We start from the raw sequence: 20,242 nt of genomic DNA, 5'->3' as shown, positions 1-20,242 counted from the left end.
GTAGCCATTTTAATAATGTACAAACTGTTTCAGGGGTCGAAAATGTAGTTTGACATTAACTTTACTGAAGCGGAAGGGTACGTTGATATTCTGATCCGATTTTACTTCGATCGTGATGTTGTCAAAGTGGGTATTTGAGACTGGTACGTAGTGTGGTTTGTCATAAGTAATTGTGACCATGTCATTGCTTTTACCTTTAATAAGTACATTTCTCAAAAGGGGGACATAACTATCCCCGACCCTCTGGTGGGTTATGATATCCGTATACACATAAAGAGTGTAAAAGCCGCCCCACCACTTCTGAGAACCTGCTCTCTGTGTCAGAATAGAACCCAAATATACGCCCCAGTTGGCCGCTGGTTTGAATGCTAATACCTGGTTTTGACACCTTGTACACTCTGTTTTTAATAGGGTTGTAATATAGCTTGATGTTGGGGGTGCCTTCTGAGAACTGTTTATGCATCTCATCTAATATTTTATCCACATTGTCATAATAACCTCCTTGTATCGTGAATGTCCATTGACTCTTTTTAACATCATCAAAAATGGCGAAGGTGGCATCCTTATCTTGTAAAACAGCCCAAGTGTAAGGATACTGTATTTCCGCCAACCCCACTTCCCACGACCCCCTTAGATCTATAGATTTTCCAAATTGTACCGTGTAACTGGATATTTCATTTTTAGGATATATATCGAGAGAGGCATTACTGGGTAGAGTCACGTAGAAGCCTCCTGATTCCATCTTGAGAATCGAAAGTAATGCCCCCAACACACCCGCGGGCATGTTGTTATAAGGATTGAATATCGCAAACCTGTTGTTCCGGGACCCAACTATTGAACTTTTCAGACCATCCAAGCCATTTCATCAACACATATTTTTTCCGGTTCTGGGTTTTTTCAGCTAATATCTTTTCAACTCTGTATACACTGTCTTTACCCACAATAATTTTTTGTAACTCGGCTTCGTAAAACGTTCCTTCTATATCCTCCCTGTCATAGTCTTTTAACCGGTACACGGGGGGGTCTCTAGCCAACTGTTCGGTAACTGTAAAATATTCGTCAGAAAATGTTTGTTCATAACCTTTGGCAAAAGTACTCCTTAGCTTTGAAACGCGAACCACATCACCGATGTTGAACTAATAAGTAGTTTTTCCCTTCTTAATAAATGGTCGGTATAATTTTTTATAGACCTTAAAAGAATTACTTTGATCAACATCTAAAGGCTTCATTTTAATACTGGTGTGATACCCTTGGTTGTAAGCATCGATAAAATCCTGAACTTTATCAAAATACTTGAACGTGTTGACCGCTGTAAAATATCTCCACATTTTGGTCTTTATGGTGCGGTTAAACCTCTCCACTACCGATGCCCTAAGCTCATTACCGGTGGTGAAATGATGTATTTTGTGTCTCTTCAGTAGATTCTGAAATTCTCTGTTGAGAAACTCTTTTCCTTTATCAGTCTGCAGTTTTTTAGGACATCGACCCTGGGACAATATATCCTCAAAGGCCCTTGTCACCGCCCGACCTGTTTTATTATGTAGAATGCGAGCCCAGGCATATTTTGATAACACATCGATACACATCAACATCAATTTGTGACCATTGTTATGTTTTGATAAATTTGACATATCGACTAGATCCATTTGCCATTGTGAATCTATGTCAGTTGCATATACGCGGTTTCTTTTAAAGTTAATCCTGAGAGGTTTATGTAAGGTATAGGCGTCTTGTTCCCGTAACCATTCTGAAACAACCACATCATTAACCTTCACTCCGGCCTCAGCGAGTCCTCTTTGAAAACCCTTCTTACCCGCCAAACCCCCAATCTTGGCTGGGTTGTAGTATAGTTCCTGCATTTGGGGAGCTTGCCGAGTCATTCTGTCAAATAACCACACAGACCCACACTATGCGCAAAGTTTTTATACAAGGTTTTTTATTCAACTTCAGGAGAGCAGATACCCCTTTTTAGACATTTGAGAAAAGTATAACATACACAACAATTTTTTCTACGGTCCAGACAAAAAGAAATCAGATGATTGGTTACTTGATCTATATCAACAAATATACCTGTTTCTTTATCTTGTAGGCACACACCTCAGTTACATATGTAAATAAAACAACAATATGACCTATTTTAAAAGTAAACAGAGGTGTATTAAACATGCTCAGTAAAAGGTCATACAGATGTTGATGAAATGGCCTAATATCATTCTTGGCCCCCTTGAGCCCTTCATCCCAGTGTTCGTACCCCCCGGTCTTTGTTACAGCAGCCATTCACTTTTCCAGGTTTGAAAGTTGATCCTCATCGATGGTTAAATCTGTAGAGAAAAGGCTCGCGTTGGCTACTTTTCTGTCAAGCACATGGTGTAATAGCGCTCTCAGGTTAGCTGCTGAGTGTTGATGACAGAACCAGTTGCAGAAGCAGTCCAGAACATTCCCCATGTTCAAAGTCCCTTAGTTCAGGTCAGAGTCTGAATCAGTGGCGTAGATGTCGAATTCTTCGTCGCTGCCCCCAGCTTTAACTTCTTTACGGAAGAAATAAGCTTTTAGCTTGCCAGCGGTTTTTCTACTCGGCTCATCCAGGTCATTGAGCAGCTGCCCAAGTTTCTCTATTATAAACGGCTCCTTTTTCAGCTCCAGCAAAATCTCATCTATGATTTTCTGGACTTGTCCCACAGTGACATGTATGTGGGAGTAAGAGAGCGCCTTGATTAGTGCCGGTTTCAGCCACGGTTTGTTCAGTCTTCTGTAAAACACGTTGAAATAGAACAGGAAATAGTAACGGTCTGGTTCAAACAAACAACTGTGTCTCAACTGACTGGGGTGATTCACTTCACACCCCCGACAGACTTCTTTCAGAGCTCGGTCGATGAGAGCACTCAGAATATACACCAGGGTGCTTTTAACCACTCTGCTTACTTGGTCACATACCCCGGGCAAGAATCCTGCGTCTTCATCACGCCCCCGGGACAGTCCGATGCTCATTGGGTCGCCTGGTGGTTTGTGGGGTGTTTCTCCATCCATTGGACTGACCCCCTCCTGAGACGCACAGACGGTAGACAATTCGGCAAAATCGAGGCCCTCCATGAGCTCCAGAGGCTGGGGATCCCCGAGACTCATTTGGACATCCATCGCACCGCATGTTGTTTCGTCCTGAGGGACCGGGGTCTGAGGTCTTGGAGAGTAACCACAGTCAAAGGGTTCCAGAGTGTATACAAAATCTGGGGAATAGAACCAGGGGTGATCCCGGGTTTGAAGAGGCCTGTAGAGCCTGTCGACGTCCGCAGCTTTCGGGTAAGACATTCTCTTTAATTTTAAACCATGAATGAATTGTTGCACCTTTTATCCTATCTCTTCACTACGTCACGACACACCGCCCTCTTAGAAGAGAGTAGCCCCTGAGCCGTCAGACCCCCCTCCAAAACCCCACACGTCGTCTGTCGTAGTTCTGCAAGCTTTCCCATTCACACCTTTCAAAACCCTGAGTCGGAGACTCCATTTCGCATTCTCTTGGACCCTCTTGCAAGCCTTCTAGAGTCTTATCCACAAGCCCCAGATCTCTCCAGGCCATCACCTTCAACCAGTCCTCATAAGAGTATTCAATTACCGTCTCAAAAGGTTCCAACGTACCCTCCTTCTCTCCCAAAGCAAGAAGCTCCACTCCAACATAGCTGGGATCCCTTTTAAAGCGGTTACCCCGTCGAGCCCCCCAGAACAACACCCAGGAGCGTTCAATCTTCAAATTGGTGAGTACAGGAACCCTTGCCCGGGATTGTTTCTTGCGGGGTTTCATGTTGATGTCGCTGGACATGTTGAAGAAGCGGGATGTTTCAGAAGCTGAGAATTAAAGAGGTATTGCCTAAAAGAAGCGCGGGTTCTTAAATAGAGAGGAGAGTTTCGGGGCATTGCCTTCAGAGGGGTGGGGGTATTTATGGGTGGCCTTGTTGTTCAGGGTTTTATGGGTGCACACTTTCTGACGGATATGACGTAGGAATAATTAAGGAAATAACTCTACCTAAAATCACGCCCCCCAATTATGACGTAGGAATATTAATAAGCTTAGGGCATACGTCATAACAAAATAGGCCGCGCCCAAAAACCCCTACTATCTACTCTTATGTAGTTGAAGGCGCAGTATAGCTCTGATAGTCTGGTGGTGACGGAGGACCTCCAGCCGTTTGAACAAGCCATTCAGCATCACCTTGTTGGGCTAAGTGCAGGCACTGTCAGAGCGCAGGGCGACCTGCCTTTGATAGAGTTTCCTAAGTGTCCCGAAATTGGTGCACTCAGAGCGTCCGTCCGTCGACAGGTTGAAATTGTAAACGCTGGTGTAGCCACTTTTAATTGAAATATGATGATGATGATGATGATGTTGTTGTTCTTGTTCTTGTTGTTGTTGTTGTTCTTGTTTTTCTTGTTGTCGTCGTGGTCGCCGTCATTATTATTGTTAAAGTAAAGCAGTAGTTAGATTTGTTGCTACCGTAAGGTGTAGAAGGCACAATAGCTTTGTGATTGTCTGATGGTGGCACAAGACGAGCAGCAGCTGTTTGAACAAGCCATTGAGCATCACCTTGTTGGGGTAAGTGTAAGTCTTGTCATAGCTCAGGGCGTTCTTCCTTTGAAAGAGTTTCCAAAGTGTCCTGATGTGCCCTTGAGCAATGCAAAATAGGTCAGTGAAAATAGAAACCTTTATCTCACATGCTGGCCCACGGGAAACCCCTGTGCGCGTTTTACCAGCCGGCTTCGATGGGAGCCATTTGAAACACCAGGACGGGTCGGTTTCCGTAGTGTAGTGGCTATCACGTTCGCCTCACACGCGAAAGGTCCCTGGTTCGAAACCGGGCGGAAACAACCCGCGGTGCACGCGTGCCAGTGCCGTGTTACCCGTCGCCATCTCTCTGCCCCAAGGCCGGCCGTCCTTTTCTCTTCCTCGGCGTGGCAAGAAATCCTGACCTTGAGAACAAACGATCGCAGAAGGGTAGCTTTGCGAGGCACTGGAACTGACACTTTTAAAATCGATACATGTTGTTGCGTTACAATACGACCGTAGCAGGATCGGCGACATTGCTGTTACTCTTATGTAGTTGAAGGCGCAGTATAGCTCTGATAGTCTGGTGGTGACGGAAGACCACCAGCCGTTTGAACAAGCCATTCAGCATCACCTTGTAGGGCTAAACGCAGGCACTGTCAGAGCGCAGGTCGTCCTGCCTTTGAAAGAGTTTCCGAAGTGTCCCGAAATCGGTGCACTCAGAGCGTTCGTCCATCGACAGGTTGAAATTGTAAACGCTGGTGTAGCCACTTTTAATTAAAATCTGATGATGATGATGTTGTTGTTGTTATTCTTGTTGTCGTCGTAGTCGCCGTCATTATTAATGTTAAAGTAAAGCAGTAGTTAGATTTGTTGCTACCGTAAGGTGTAGAAGGCACAATAGCTCTGATAGTCTGGTGGTGAAGGAAGACCACCAGACGTTTGAACAAGCCATTCAGCATCACCTTGTTGGGTTAAGTGCAGGCACTGTCAGAGCGCAGGGCGTCCTGCCTTTAAAAGAGTTTCCGAAGTGTCCTGATGTGCCCTTTAGCAATGCCAAACAGGTCAGTGAAAATGGCATCCTTTCGCCGCACTTCAGACGCCATCTCACAGCCTAGCCGACCTGAAACACCTGAGCCCGTTTTACCAGCAGGCTTTAACGGTAACCATTTGAAGCAAGAGGCAGCGGTGTCAGTTTCCGTAGTGTAGCGGTTATCACGTTCGCCTAACGCGCAAAAGGTCCCCGGTTCGAAACCGGGTGGAAACAGCCTACTGTGGGCTGGCCCTTTTCGTCATTCTTGCCCTCGTGGTTCCCCGGAGGCGGTGGGTGTCTTTTCTTCATTGGAGTGCCCGCAATCGATGCACTCAGAGCGTCCGTCCGTCGACAGGTTGAAATTGTAAACGCTGGTGTAGGCACTTTTAATTAAAATCTGATGATGATGATGATGATGATGTTGTTGTTGTTGTTGTTCTTGTTGTTGTTGTTCTTGTTGTCATCGTGGTCGCCGTCATTATTATTGTTAAAGTAAAGCAGTAGTTAGATTTGTTGCTACCGTAAGGTGTAGAAGACAACAGTTGGTATGGCGTGTGATATCAAAACATTCAGAATACTTTTAACCTATATAATTTATAAGCTTTGTAAAATAAACCCAAATATATCTTTTGCGGGGATAAACGCTGTTCTGAGTAGTTTGTGACTTGTTTAATACCAAACAAAGCATCGCTATAAAAAAAAAAAAAAATCACTGTAAAAGCGCTAGTTATTTTTGATCTTTATAGTTATTTTCTAGGCTCAGGTTGTTTTTTAGTGCTTATAAAGGCCTGAAATATTCTTAGTGGTTGTTGACTATAGGTCTTGATGTTTAAAAATGTTTTTTTGAGAGACCAAAAGGTTCTAATAAAAGTTTAGAGTAGAGAGGAGAGAGATCGTCTCCATCTTGGTTTCTATTTGAAATTTGATGCAGTGTCATTTTATTGGTTGGTTTTGATATGTTAATTGGTAACAGGGCGGCACAAAGGCCAGACCAGAACAATGCCTTACAAGCAGATCCGGCATGTGGCCATCAGTATAAGTATGAGGGTCTGGTCTTCAGCTCGACAGACTCATACTGACCTTTCGATTTAAGACTAAAGATCAACAATGTCCGGAAACAACATCAGCGATTCGATTTAAACGAGTTTTTAGGCAAGTCTTCAGATTCTTTTCATTGACTCAGAGCGTGTTGTGTGCATGTATTGTAAATAAGGCTATAACATCTGTTTTAAGTTCTGTAAAATAATTTTTCAGCCAGTCAACAGGAGTTAATTCCCAACGCTGAGGAGATCATCTGGAACAACGACGGTAAGATTTTTGTGTTTGCGCTCATGGGTTCTTATGCATGGGTGTGTGTGGTTTGAAGCGGCTCATTAGAGTTATGAAAACGTTTTAATATATATTAATGCCGGTCTCTTTAATTACACAGAAACTATCGAAAGGCCTGTGATTAATGTCTCCGAGGATCGACCAAGAGAAGTGGTTGTCCCTAGACAGGCTGTCTGCCGACCGGGTAAGAACTAAACCCCTGTTTGTTTGTATAACGTTTCTGTAAGATGTTTGAGTCCAGTTTTGTTAATTTAAAAAAATTATCCTGTCTAACAGTATTAAGAAACGTGGTTCGAGACAACGAAAGGCCTTCCACATCGAGGGCTTGTTTCGTTTTACCTTCGAGAACCGTAACCTTTCAAGAATCTGAAAGGCCGTCAGCCCCGGTATCTGATAGCTGTGAGTATATATCTGCAGCCTGTAAGAGGTTAAAGCTTTTTATAAAGCGGTGTGGTTAAAGGTTAAACATGTCTCTTACCTTCACAGCGGTGCAAAAAGCTAAACCAGCCGAAAAACATAAGAAACGATTATTCTGTGGAGGTAAGTAAGATCTTTCAAACTTTAATGTTTTTAAAAGGGCTTTGTTTGCCCGTTGAGGGCTAATATTTAAGCGATGGGTGACCGTTTCCTGTAGGGCGGGGGGTTCTGGGAAAGATCTTTAGAAGTCCGGACAGGTCTATGCTTGTTTCTGGGGAACGTGTTTAGAAATGACCGATTGCCGTACCGTCTGGTTAGGAAGTAAAGCCGTCCGAAAGGGTTTAGTAAGTTGTTTGGCTTATCTCCCGCTATTATACTTCTGTTTTAAAGTGGTTGTAGGAAAAGGCTTGAAGGTGTTCATTGTATTTAATATTTAAACAGATCGTGAAAACGTTTGTGAAACAGGAAGTCCCGGGATCAGGAAGCGTTTACACTTGGAAGGTTCGTTTAAAAATGAAATGTTGTTGTGTGTGTGTGTGTTTTATTAACAATATTACAGTTTTTAAAGAAACATTTAAGAAACAGTTTATTTACAGCGGCTTCTCTGTTTTAAATTTATTATCAAGTCCTAATAAATATATTGTCTGTAAATAATAAGGCGTTGTAGTGAATGTCTAAGGCTATTTTCAAAGGTCTAAAAAAGCTAAAGGTTTTGAATGTCCTGGACATGTTGTTTTAAGTTTGATTTCTGTCGCCGTTTAAAGATGTAAATGTAATGTATATTTTTATTCTTCCCAAGACTCTTGGGATAGTCATTCTGTGAATGAGCTATTGAGGACAATTACCCCGTCTAAGTGGGATCAAACATCTTTCCCGGTGAGATCACCGAGAGGATCCCCCACGGTGGTCTTGGAGACCCCCCAACATCTACTCAGGCCACAGCCTTCTGGGGGTAATTCAACACCCCAGATTCAGCCCGCCGCATTGTCGGGCGGAACAAATACAGGCATCCAACAACCTCAGGGGTCGCCGTCAGTCAGGGCTGACACACCACCCAACGACGGCCTAGTTTCAACATCGTCCCCCCAGACCCGTTTCTTGGCTACCGAAACGCGGAACAGTAACCCCGCGCTTGGCCAGGGTGTCACCGCAAAGGCCTTCTTGGTCTCCGTCCATGAGTATACACTCGCTCCTTGCCTCCTTCGACCGAGATTTACCGGAGCGACCATCCTTTGAAGCTGAGCCAGGCCACCAGCCCCCGGAGCTACTTCCTGAAGGTCGGCATGAGTTGCTACATACTTTGTTACAAAATCAAAGACTTGTGTTAGTGGGGCAAAACCTGGTGATAGAGAGCCAAAACACCCTTATTAATACCCTTACTAACGAATTGTACCGTATTTAATGTTTTAATAGACACAAAACGCCTTACTATTGTGGGTTGTTGGAAAAATAAAAAATAAATTAAAAAATGTCCTGACTTGGTAAAAGAACTCACAAACTAAAGGATTATGAACAAGCTAGGGCCCCAAAAAGACCTTCCCGAGAGAACATCCCCGGCCCTGTTGTGAACTCCTCTGATGTCCCAATGAACCTGGAACTATTACAAATGATAAATGATTTAAATAACCCCCAATTACCACCGATAGAATGTGAATTAACAGACTTACCGGTGAACCCCGACCTGTTACAGATGGTCAATGATCTAAATAACCACCTCCCACCGGTAGCGCTTATAGAGGTTCACCCCCTAGTTCACCCCGATTTGTTTGAAATGGTGGAGTCTTTGGAGGAGCTACCCCGACCAAATTCTGCCCCTATTATAAATGATTTGAAACAATTAGAACACAGGATGGCGGCAGAAGCAGCCATCACTATAGAGGAGGGTCTTGACATTAACCGGTTGGATATCTTTGAAGGACTTTTACAGGCTTTCAATGAGCCTCCTCAAAAAGGGGGTTTTGTAGATGTCAGCAGTGGGGGTGTTCGGAATGTGGAGGGTTCTGAGACTGATAAGGCTGTGGAGGACATGCTCTGTGAGAATGTAGGGGGTGAAGGCTTTGTTCAAAATGATGATGTGTCCAAGAGTACCAGTGATCCCGTGATTATAGATAGACCGGCCTATAACAATTTTGAAATGATTCAGCGTTTTAATTTTGCAGAACTTTTAAATTGTGACAATTATGCAGAAATATTTGTCAACATACACGAGGCCTTGCAGAAAATGCTTGAACAGGTTGCTGAAAGGGTCAGACCTCGAGATGTTGTACAGTTAGAACTCAGAGGGGATGATTTGTTTAGCAACCTATCTGTAATGCTGAGTGGAGATAATTTAGATGTCTGGCTAAAATCGAAGCGTTATTGCAAAGAAACGCAGCCATCTTAGCTGATGAAAGTCTGTCTCTGGTAATGAATGTGGTTCGTAACCCTGAGGGTGGGGCGCTTAGAAGACTGTCGAAATGCTTGAAGAACGACATAATTAGGACCAAGCTCAGGCAATTAGTGGTGAGTTCCAGTGGGGACAATAAGCTCTGTTTTGCTTACAGTTTAATAAAACTACTCACCCCCGACATACCTGAACCCCAAGCTCTGCAAGAGGCTTTAATGCTTCATCAGAGGGCCGGCTTAAACTCTCAACAGATGGTTGCCTTTTCAGACATCACCAAATTGCAGGAACATAACTGTAAACCCCGCCAAGAGACAAATGTCCAAACTGATTTTAAACAGTCTGTGGGGTAAGTTTGGGGAAAGAAATTACCGTCTAAACACAACCTTGATTAAAACCCCTGAACAGTTTATAGAATTTATGTTTTCCAAACAACATGCAGTATCACACTTTCAATTCTTAAATGACCACGTGGCACAGGTCCAGTGGAGGGCCCCTAAAGATTTCCCCACCAAACAGGGGAACGTTAATGTTTTCATAGCGGTTTTTACCACGGCTTACGCCCGGCTTGAACTGTACAACTTAATGGATCAGTTGCAGGAACGCACGCTCTATCATGATACTGACTCTGTAATCTTTGTCACCAGGCCAGGGGATTGGGTCCCTCCCCTCGGGGACTACCTTGGGGAGTTAACGAGCGAACTAGATCCTCAGGACCACATAGTGGAGTTTGTTTCAGGGGGTCCTAAGACGCATACAGAACGGCTGCGGGTAAGACCTGTATGAAAGTTAAGGGTTTCACTCTGAACCATTGTAACAACAAGCTCATTAACATCAAGTCTCTGAAGACCCTGGTAGAAAGTTTTGTAACCGAGAAAGACGCGCCTCCTCGTGAGATTATTACAGCCGGAAATCAGATCTATCGCAATAAAAAGGGGTACACGTTGGAAAATAGATCACTAAACAAACGGTTCAGGGTGGTGTACAATAAAAGAGTGTTGAAGACTGATTATACCACTCTGCCTTATGGATATTAGCGGTGGTTTTGATAACAGACTTCAACACCCTTTCTCCTGTATTATAGCTGGTCCCTCCAATTCGGGGAAGAGCTATCTTATAAAGAACATCATAGAAGATGTGGACGCAACCAAGTCCCAAGCTCTTGACAACATAGTGTGGTGTTACTCTTGCTGGCAACCTCTCTACGATGATTTGGCTTCGAAAAAAAATAATCTGAAATTTGTGCAAGGTCTCCCCGCCTCGTTGTGTGACGATGACTTGTTCCCGCCCGGTCAAACTAATCTAGTGATCCTTGATGACCTGATGGAGCAGGCCGGTGACAACAGTGAAGTGGAAAAAGCTTTCACAAAGTACACTCATCATAGGAATTTAAGTATTCTTTATTTAGTTCAAAATCTATTTTTTCAAGGTAAAAAAAGCCGCACTATTAATTTAAATGCCAATTATATAATTATTTTTAAAAACCCCAGAGATAAACTACAAGTCACCGTCTTGGCTCGTCAAATGTACCCTAACCAGACCAAGTTCTTTTTGGAGGCATTTGAGGATGCCACCAAAAAACCCTACGGGTACTTGATTGCAGACTTAAAAGCACAAACCCCAGAAGACTTTCGCCTCAGAACAGGTTTGTGCCCGCCCGATTGGCCGGCAGTGTATGTGCTAAAGAAAAGGAAATAAATAAGAATGTCTGTTCGGATTAAAAGAAATCTGCCACTTTTGCAAATGTTATTTGAGGGGAGCCCGCGCCATAGGAAAGCTGTGCTGGCAGGGGCCCCCTCGGATTTGATCGAGACCCTGTGTGAAATAGCTTTTAACATCTTACGCGGTAATATACCCCTAACCCCTTCTCAACATTCTAAACTCAAAAAACAAAAAGCGGTTATCAAGATCATCGCTAATAAGAAGTATTCTATTAAAAGAAAAAGAAAGAAGATTAATCAAACCGGGGGTTTTATAGGACCGCTGTTGAGCATAGCCGTGCCTTTCCTAACCAGTCTTCTAGCTTCCAGAGTGGGTTAATAATGGAATATGCTCAGAAAATGTTTTTGATCCCTCAGGAGCAGCTTGAGAAACTGAGAAAAAATGTTGTCGGGCCAGAGCCCATTAGACAAACGGCCGAAAACAACCTGGACTCTGAAATGAATGCTATACAGGCCAGGGCCGATTTAAATCAGTATTCCAAAGCCCAGTTGTATACCAACACGTTACAGCGCTACCTCCGTCTGGTTAGACAGGGTGAAAAAGATCAAAACATTTTAACTTTAACCATGGCCTCTCAAGAAAATGGTTCTGGGGCTGATGCGGGGGGTACGGTTGATAAAGATGTTGCGGTGACCGAACCTGTTGAGAGTTCAGAGGGAGATGTTGTAACGGATGTTTTGAGAAACATGCCGGCCAGAAGCAAAAGACATGCACAATATATCCTGCACAAAATGGTTCAGAAACCGCGGGTAACGGCTTGGAATGAACAGGGTGAATTTGTTTTTAAAGGACAACTGATCAAAGGTTCACACGTTTGATTTGTTGAAGAGTGTCACTAGCACTAATAAGGTACCCGATAGTCGCCGACCTGTAGGCTGGAATGCTTTCCTACAGGCGATGGCCTGTCTGAACATGCCCCAATCCACAGTTCCTAACCAGGAAACGCGACAAAAAATCCATCTGTGTAAAGAGGTGGAGCCTGATCTGACTCCGATATCTCATTACTCTGACCGTGCTGAGCGACCATCCTCAGGATCTATCCATCGTTGGGAAGCTTATTAATCTCATGTTTTTATTTGTCTCCCCTGTAAATAATGACCCGACAAAGAATTTTTTATTTTATTTTTTTTATTTTCAAATGTTGTACATTTATTTATAACATAACCCCTGCTTTGTATTAGAATTGTTTTGAATAAAAACAAAACTAATGATTCAAAGGCTGTTTTCATTATTTTTTCACCTTAACACGCATGACATCTTTTAAAATCCTCACAAGAACACCCCATCTGTATACATGGCTGTCTAGGGTCGTAAGTCATTGTGTTATAAGGGGGGGTCCACAGTGTACTGACAAACTCTGCCACTTTTTTATCATTTTGGCCTAAATCCTCACTGTACAAGGCCATAATATCGGGGTATGACCTTCCTTTAGATCTATGATATAAGAAAAACACACAGTGTTGACCACAAGTGAAGGTCTGAAGACTTTGTACTTGACGACCGCTGTAAATGGTTTCTTGACAGTTGTTGAGCAGAAAGTTATTGATCTTCCGAGGGAAAGGTCTGAAATCCGGGGGGTTTGCATAGGAATCAAAAAATTCACCACGGTGGTCCTCCCTTAGATAAATAGCCAGCCAATGTTCTCCGGGCATGTTTTTAGGGTGTGTGTTGATTATGTACATTGCAGGTAAATTCTTGATCTTAAATTTAGGCAGCTGATCGCAGGCGTTGACTCCTTGAAACAGTTTCCGTGAGCCGGCCAGGGCATTCATGATGTGGTTGAGCTCTCTGGTGTTCATTTTAATAATAATCATACGGAACGTTTCTCCTCTGATTCACCTCAATAATGTTGTCAAACACAGCATACACGACCATATTTACAGTGCGTGGTAGAGGCTGCTTGAAACGCATCTCCAAACGCATATTGCCCGTCTTCATCAGTGAAAAATGTTGTCCACACTCTTCATCAGGGGTCAGGTTGAAACCGTACAGGGTGTAACCGCTGCAGTATTCCCGGCGATCGATCAGCAGAGTTTGATCCTTGAGATGGCGACCCGTAGCCAGTACTAGACTGTAATATTCACGAACCGCATTGCCATTTTCAAAGTCAGGTTGAAAAGGTCTGGATGGAACCTGCACACCATCGACGTACAACGCTATAAATTCCGCGTTATAATGTTTAAAGTTAAAGGGGTTCTTGTTGTAAACCCCGGTAAATGCATCATTATCCACGAGACCTATAATAACCTGGGTCTCCTCACTATAATTAAGGATACACTCCATCATGGCTCTATAGGGGTAAGTATTGCTGCTTTGACTAATGAGCCGATCTCCCAGGGTCACATCCACCTGTGAAAACATGGTGGCCACCGGGTAATTGATGACCCCAGCGTTGGCCGTCTTCTCGATTGCATCGCCATCCTCATCAGTCACTTTACAGTTCATTAAAATAAATGTGTTATTCAAATCAATATAATCCTCGCCATTGCCAGCTATAAAAAACTCCAGAGGGGCCGTGTCTGAAATTTCCACGATATGTTGGAGAATGAGAGATTCTTCGTTTTTTGTTAGCCACGGATCTTCGTCGCCCCCTGGTGGACACATGCTGTTTCTTCTTTTACCCCCCTCCTCGCCATTACCATGAGACCCGAACCTTCCTGATGCTCATGGCTAGCTGCCCGGTTCATAACATTGGTGAACACGTCACTAACAATATTTTTAGCCGCTGATTTCAAGTGGGGTCTGGCTATAGCAAAGCCTCTCTTAAGCAGGGGTACGGCCATTCTAAAGAGACCACGAAAGAGTCCTCCTAGACCGGCGCCATACATTGTGGGGGCTCCTACAATACCGGGCAAGCCGTTCCCGGCTTGCATCTTGTAATAATCCACATAGGCGCTAGGATCTACATAACCCCTCGAGGTAGCCATTTTAATAATGTACACACTGTTTCAGGGGTCGAAAATGTAGTTTGACAATAACTTTACCGAAGCGGAAGGGTACGTTGATATTCTGATCCGATTTTACTTCGATCGTGATGTTGTCAAAGTGGGTCTTTGAGACTGGTACGTAGTGTGGCTTGTCATAAGTAATTGTGACCATGTCATTGCTTTTACCTTTAATAAGTACATTTCTCAAAAGGGGGACATAACTATCCCCGACCCTCTGGTGGGTTATGATATCCGTATACACATAAAGAGTGTAAAAGCCGCCCCACCACTTCTGAGAACCTGCTCTCTGTGTCAGAATAGAACCCTAATATACGCCCCAGTTGGCCGCTGGTTTGAATGCTAATACCTGGTTTTGACACCTTGTACACTCTGTTTTTAATAGGGTTGTAATATAGCTTGATGTTGGGGGTGCCTTCTGAGAACTGTTTATGAATCTCATCTAATATTTTATCCACATTGTCATAATAACCTCCTTGTATCGTGAATGTCCATTGATTTTAACATCATCAAAAATGGCGAAGGTGGCATCCTTATCTTGTAAAACAGCCCAAGTGTAAGGATACTGTATTTCCGCCAACCCCACTTCCCACGACCCCCTTAGATCTATAGATTTTCCAAATTGTACCGTGTAACTGGATATTTCATTTTTAGGGTATATATCGAGAGAGGCGTTACTGGGTAGAGTCACGTAGAAGCCTCTTGATTCCATCTTGAGTATCGAAAGTAATGCCCCCAACACACCCGCAGGCATGTTGTTATAAGGATTGAATATCGCAAACCTGTTGTTCCGGGACCCAACTATTGAACTTTTCAGGCCATCCAAGCCATTTCACCAACACATATTTTTTCCGGTTCTGGGTTTTTTCAGCTAATATCTTTTCAACTCTGTATACACTGTCTTTACCCACAATCATTTTTTGTAACTCGGCTTCGTAAAACGTTCCTTCTATATCCTCCCCGTCATAGTCTTTTAACCGGTACACGGGGGGGTCTCTAGCCAACTGTTCGGTAACTGTAAAATATTCGTCAGAAAATGTTTGTTCATAACCTTTGGCAAAAGTACTCCTTAGCTTTGAAACGCGAACCACATCACCGATGTTGAACTTATAAGTAGTTTTTCCCTTCTTAATAAATGGTCCGTATAATTCTATATAGACCTTAAAAGAATTACTTTGATCAACATCTATAGGCTTCATTTTAATACTGGTGTGATACCCTTGGTTGTAAGCATCGATAAAATCCTGAACTTTATCAAAATACTTGAACGTGTTGACCGCTGTAAAATATCTCCAGATTTTGGTCTTTATGGTGCGGTTAAACCTCTCCACTACCGATGCCTTAAGCTCATTACCGGTGGTGAAATGATATATTTTGTGTCTCTTCAGTAGATTCTGAAATTCTCTGTTGAGAAACTCTTTTCCTTTATCAGTCTGCAGTTTTTTAGGACATCGACCCTGGGACAATATATCCTCAAAGGCCCTTGTCACCGCCCGACCTGTTTTATTATGTAGAATGCGAGCCCAGGCATATTTTGATAACACATCGATACACATCAACATCAATTTGTGACCATTATTATGTTTTGATAAATTTGACATATCGACTAGATCCATTTGCCATTGTGAGTCTATGTCAGTTGCATATACGCGGTTTCTTTTAAAGTTAATCCTGAGAGGTTTATGTAAGGTATAGGCGTCTTGTTCCCGTAACCATTCTGAAACAACCACATCATTAACCTTCACTCCGGCCTCAGCGAATCCTCTTTGAAAACCCTTCTTACCCGCCAAACCCCCAATCTTGGCTGGGTTGTAGTATAGTTCCTGCATTTGGGGAGCTTGCCGAGTCATTCTGTCAAATAACCACACAGACCCACACTATGCGCAAAGTTTTTATACAAGGTTTTTTATTCAACTTCAGGAGAGCAGATACCCCTTTTTAGACATTTGAGAAAAGTATAACATACACAACAATTTTTTCTACGGTCCAGACAAAAAGAAATCAGATGATTGGTTACTTGATCTATATCAACAAATATACCTGTTTCTTTATCTTGTAGGCACACACCTCAGTTACATATGTAAATAAAACAACAATATGACCTATTTTAAAAGTAAACAGAGGTGTATTAAACATGCTCAGTAAAAGGTCATACAGATGTTGATGAAATGGCCTAATATCATTCTTGGCCCCCTTGAGCGCTTCATCCCAGTGTTCGTACCCTCCGGTCTTTGTTACAGCAGCCATTAACTTTTCCAGGTTTGAAAGTTGATCCTCATCGATGGTTAAATCTGTAGAGAAAAGGCTCGCGTTGGCTACTTTTCTGTCAAGCACATGGTGTAATAGCGCTCTCAGGTTAGCTGCATGGTTAGCTGTTGATGACAGAACCAGTTGCAGAAGCAGTCCAGAACATTCCCCATGTTCAAAGTCCCTTAGTTCAGGTCAGAGTCTGAATCAGTGGCGTAGATGTCGAATTCTTCGTCGCTGCCCCCAGCTTTAACTTCTTTACGGAAGAAATAAGCTTTTAGCTTGCCAGCGGTTTTTCTACTCGGCTCATCCAGGTCATTGAGCAGCTGCCCAAGTTTCTCTATTATAAACGGCTCCTTTTTCAGCTCCAGCAAAATCTCATCTATGATTTTCTGGACTTGTCCCGCAGTGACATGTATGTGGGAGTAAGACAGCGCCTTGATTAGTGCCGGTTTCAGCCACGGTTTGTTGAGTCTTCTGTAAAACACGTTGAAATAGAACAGGAAATAGTAACGGTCTGGTTCAAACAAACAACTGTGTCTCAACTGACTGGGGTGATTCACTTCACACCCCCGACAGACTTCTTTCAGAGCTCGGTCGATGAGAGCACTCAGAATATACACCAGGGTGCTTTTAACTACTCTGCTTACTTGGTCACATACCCCGGGCATAAATCCTGCGTATTCATCACGCCCCCGGGACAGTCCGATGCTCATTGGGTCGCCTGGTGGTTTGTGGGGTGTTTCTACATCCATTGGACTGACCCCCTCCTGAGACGCACAGACGGTAGACAGTTCGGCAAAATCGAGGCCCTCCATGAGCTCCAGAGGCTGGGGATCCCCGAGACTCATTTGGACATCTATCGCACCGCATGTTGTTTCGTCCTGAGGGACCGGGGTCTGAGGTCTTGGAGGGTAACCGCAGTCAGAGGGTTCCGGAGTATATACAAAATCTGGGGAATAGAACCAGGGGTGATCCCGGGTTTGATGAGGCCTGTAGAGCCTGTCGACGTCCGCAGCTTTCGGGTAAGACATTCTCTATAATTTTAAACCATGAATGAATTGTTGCGCCTTTTATCCTATCTCTTCACTACGTCACGACACACCGCCCTCTTAGAAGAGAGTAGCCCCTGAGCCGTCAGGCGGCGTCAAACATAATTTCAGTAACCTGTTTTTCTGGATCCTCCACACCCCCTTCAATAGGGTTTGTAATCAGGGTACTGCTAAACAAAACCTTACGATCTGTAGTTAGAGATAGACTCTTCACCACTCTACCATAGTTCTGCAAGCTTTCCCATTCACCACCTTTCAAAACCCTGAGTCGGAGACTCAATTTTGCATTCTCTTGGACCCTCTTGCAAGCCATCTAGAGTCTTATCCACAAGCCCCAGATCTCAATTACCGTCTCAAAAGATTCCAACGTACCCTCCTTCTCTCCCAAAGCAAAAAGCTCCACTCCAACATAGCTGGGATCCCTTTTAAAGCGGTAACCCCGTCGAGCCCCCCAGAACAACACCCCGGAGCGTTCAATCTTTAAATTGGTGAGTACAGGAACCCTTGCCCGGGATTGTTTCTTGCGGGGTTTCATGTTGATGTCGCTGGACATGTTGAAGAAGCGGGATGTTTCTGATGCTGAGAATTAAAGAGGTATTGCCTAAAAGCAGCGCGGGTTCTTAAATAGAGAGGAGAGTTTCGGGGCATTGCCTTCAGAGGGGTGGGGGTATTTATGGGTGGCCTTGTTGTTCAGGGTTTTATGGGTGTACACTTTCTGACGGATATGACGTAGGAATAATTAAGGAAATAACTCTACCTAAAATCACGCCCCCCAATTACGACGTAGGAATATTAATAAGCTTAGGGCATACATCATAACAAAATAGGCCGCGCCCAAAAAACCCTACTATCTACTCTTATGTAGTTGAAGGCGCAGTATAGCTCTGATAGTCTGGTGGTGACGGAAGACCACCAGCCGTTTGAACAAGCCATTCAGCATCACCTTGTTGGGCTAAGTGCAGGCACTGTCAGAGCGCAGGGCGACCTGCCTTTGAAAGAGTTTCCTAAGTGTCCCGAAATCGGTGCACTCAGAGCGTCCGTCCGTCGACAGGTTGAAATTGTAAACGCGGGTGTAGCCACTTTTAATTAAAATCTGATGATGATGATGATGATGATGCTGTTCTTGCTGTTGTTCTTGTTGTTCTTGTTGTCGTCGTGGTCGCTGTCATTATTATTGTTAAAGTAAAGCAGTAGATAGATTTGTTGCTACCGTAAGGTGTAGAAGGCACAATAGCTCTGTGATTGTCTGATGGTGGCACAAGACGAGCAGCAGCTGTTTGAACAAGCCATTGAGCATCACCTTGTTGGGGTAAGTGTAAGTCTTGTCATAGCTCAGGGCGTTCTTCCTTTGAAAGAGTTTCCAAAGTGTCCTGATGTGCCTTTGAGCAATGCAAAATAGGTCAGTGAAAATAGAAACCATTATCTCACAGGCTGGCCCACGGGAAACGCCTGTGCGCGTTTTACCAGCCTGCTTCGATGGAAGCCATTCGAAACGCTAGGACGGGTTGGTTTCCGTAGTGTAGTGGCTATCACGTTCGCCTCACACGCGAAAGGTCCCCGGTTCGAAACCGGGCGGAAACAACCCGCGGTGCACGCGTGCCAGTACCGTGTTACCCGTCCTCATCTCCCTGCCCCAAGGCCGGCCGTCGTTTTCTCTTCCTCGGAGTGGCAAGAAATCCTGACCTTGAGAACAATCGATCGCAGAAGGGTAGCTTTGCGAGGCGCTGGAACTGACACTTTTAAAATCGATACATGTTGTTACTGTTACAATACGACCGTAGCAGGATCGGCGACATTGCTGTTACTCTTATGTAGTTGAAGGCGCAGTATAGCTCTGATAGTCTGGTGGTGACGGAAGACCACCAGCCGTTTGAACAAGCCATTCAGCATCACCTTGTTGGGCTAAGTGCAGGCACTGTCAGAGCGCAGGGCGTCCTGCCTTTGAAAGAGTTTCCGAAGTGTCCTGATGTGCCCTTTAGCAATGCCAAACAGGTCTGTGAAAATGGCATCCTTTCGCGGCACTTCAGACGCCATCTCACAGTCTAGCCGACCTGAAATTCCTGAGCCCGTTTTACCAGCAGGCTTCAACGATAACCGTTTGAAGCAAGACGCCGCGTTGTCAGTTTCCGTAGTGTAGCGGTTATCACGTTCGCCTAACGCGCGAAAGGTCCCCGGTTCGAAACCGGGCGGAAACAGCCTGCTGTGGGCCGGCCCTTTTCGTCCTGCTTGCCCTCGTGGTTCCCCGGAGGCGGTGGGTGGCTTTTCTTCATTGGAGTGCCCGAAATCGGTGCACTCAGAGCGTCCGTCTGTAGACAGGTTGAAATTGTAAACGCTGGTGTAGCCACTTTTAATTAAAATCTGATGATGTTGTTGTTGTTGTTCTTGTTGTTGTTCTTGTTGTCATCGTGGTCGCCGTCATTATTATTGTTAAAGTAAAGCAGTAGTTAGATTTGTTGCTACCGTAAGGTGTAGAAGACAACAGTAGGTATGGCGTGTGGTATCAAAACATTCAGAATACTTTTAACCTATATAATTTATAAGCTTTGTAAAATAAACCCAAATATCTCTTTTGCGGGGATAAAC

The 20,242-nt window shown here is 44.1% G+C and overlaps 4 non-coding genes across 4 annotated transcripts; all 4 read left to right on the top strand.

Moving 5' to 3' along the window:
• The first annotated feature begins 4,781 nt into the window (after positions 1-4,781).
• Positions 4,782-4,854, top strand: trnav-cac (transfer RNA valine (anticodon CAC)). Its single transcript has one exon. It is a non-coding gene; the product is annotated as a tRNA-Val (tRNA).
• An 871-nt stretch (positions 4,855-5,725) lies between these two features.
• Positions 5,726-5,798, top strand: trnav-aac (transfer RNA valine (anticodon AAC)). The gene has a single exon. It is a non-coding gene; the product is annotated as a tRNA-Val (tRNA).
• Positions 5,799-19,167: 13,369 nt separating this feature from the next.
• Positions 19,168-19,240, top strand: trnav-cac (transfer RNA valine (anticodon CAC)). The gene has a single exon. It is a non-coding gene; the product is annotated as a tRNA-Val (tRNA).
• A 541-nt stretch (positions 19,241-19,781) lies between these two features.
• Positions 19,782-19,854, top strand: trnav-aac (transfer RNA valine (anticodon AAC)). Its single transcript has one exon. It is a non-coding gene; the product is annotated as a tRNA-Val (tRNA).
• The last annotated feature ends 388 nt before the right edge of the window (positions 19,855-20,242 follow it).

This window comes from Amia ocellicauda, chromosome 11 (assembly GCF_036373705.1).
Source record: "Amia ocellicauda isolate fAmiCal2 chromosome 11, fAmiCal2.hap1, whole genome shotgun sequence".
NCBI classification, from domain to species: Eukaryota; Metazoa; Chordata; class Actinopteri; order Amiiformes; family Amiidae; genus Amia; species Amia ocellicauda.
This window is presented reverse-complemented; position numbering and strand designations above follow the sequence as displayed.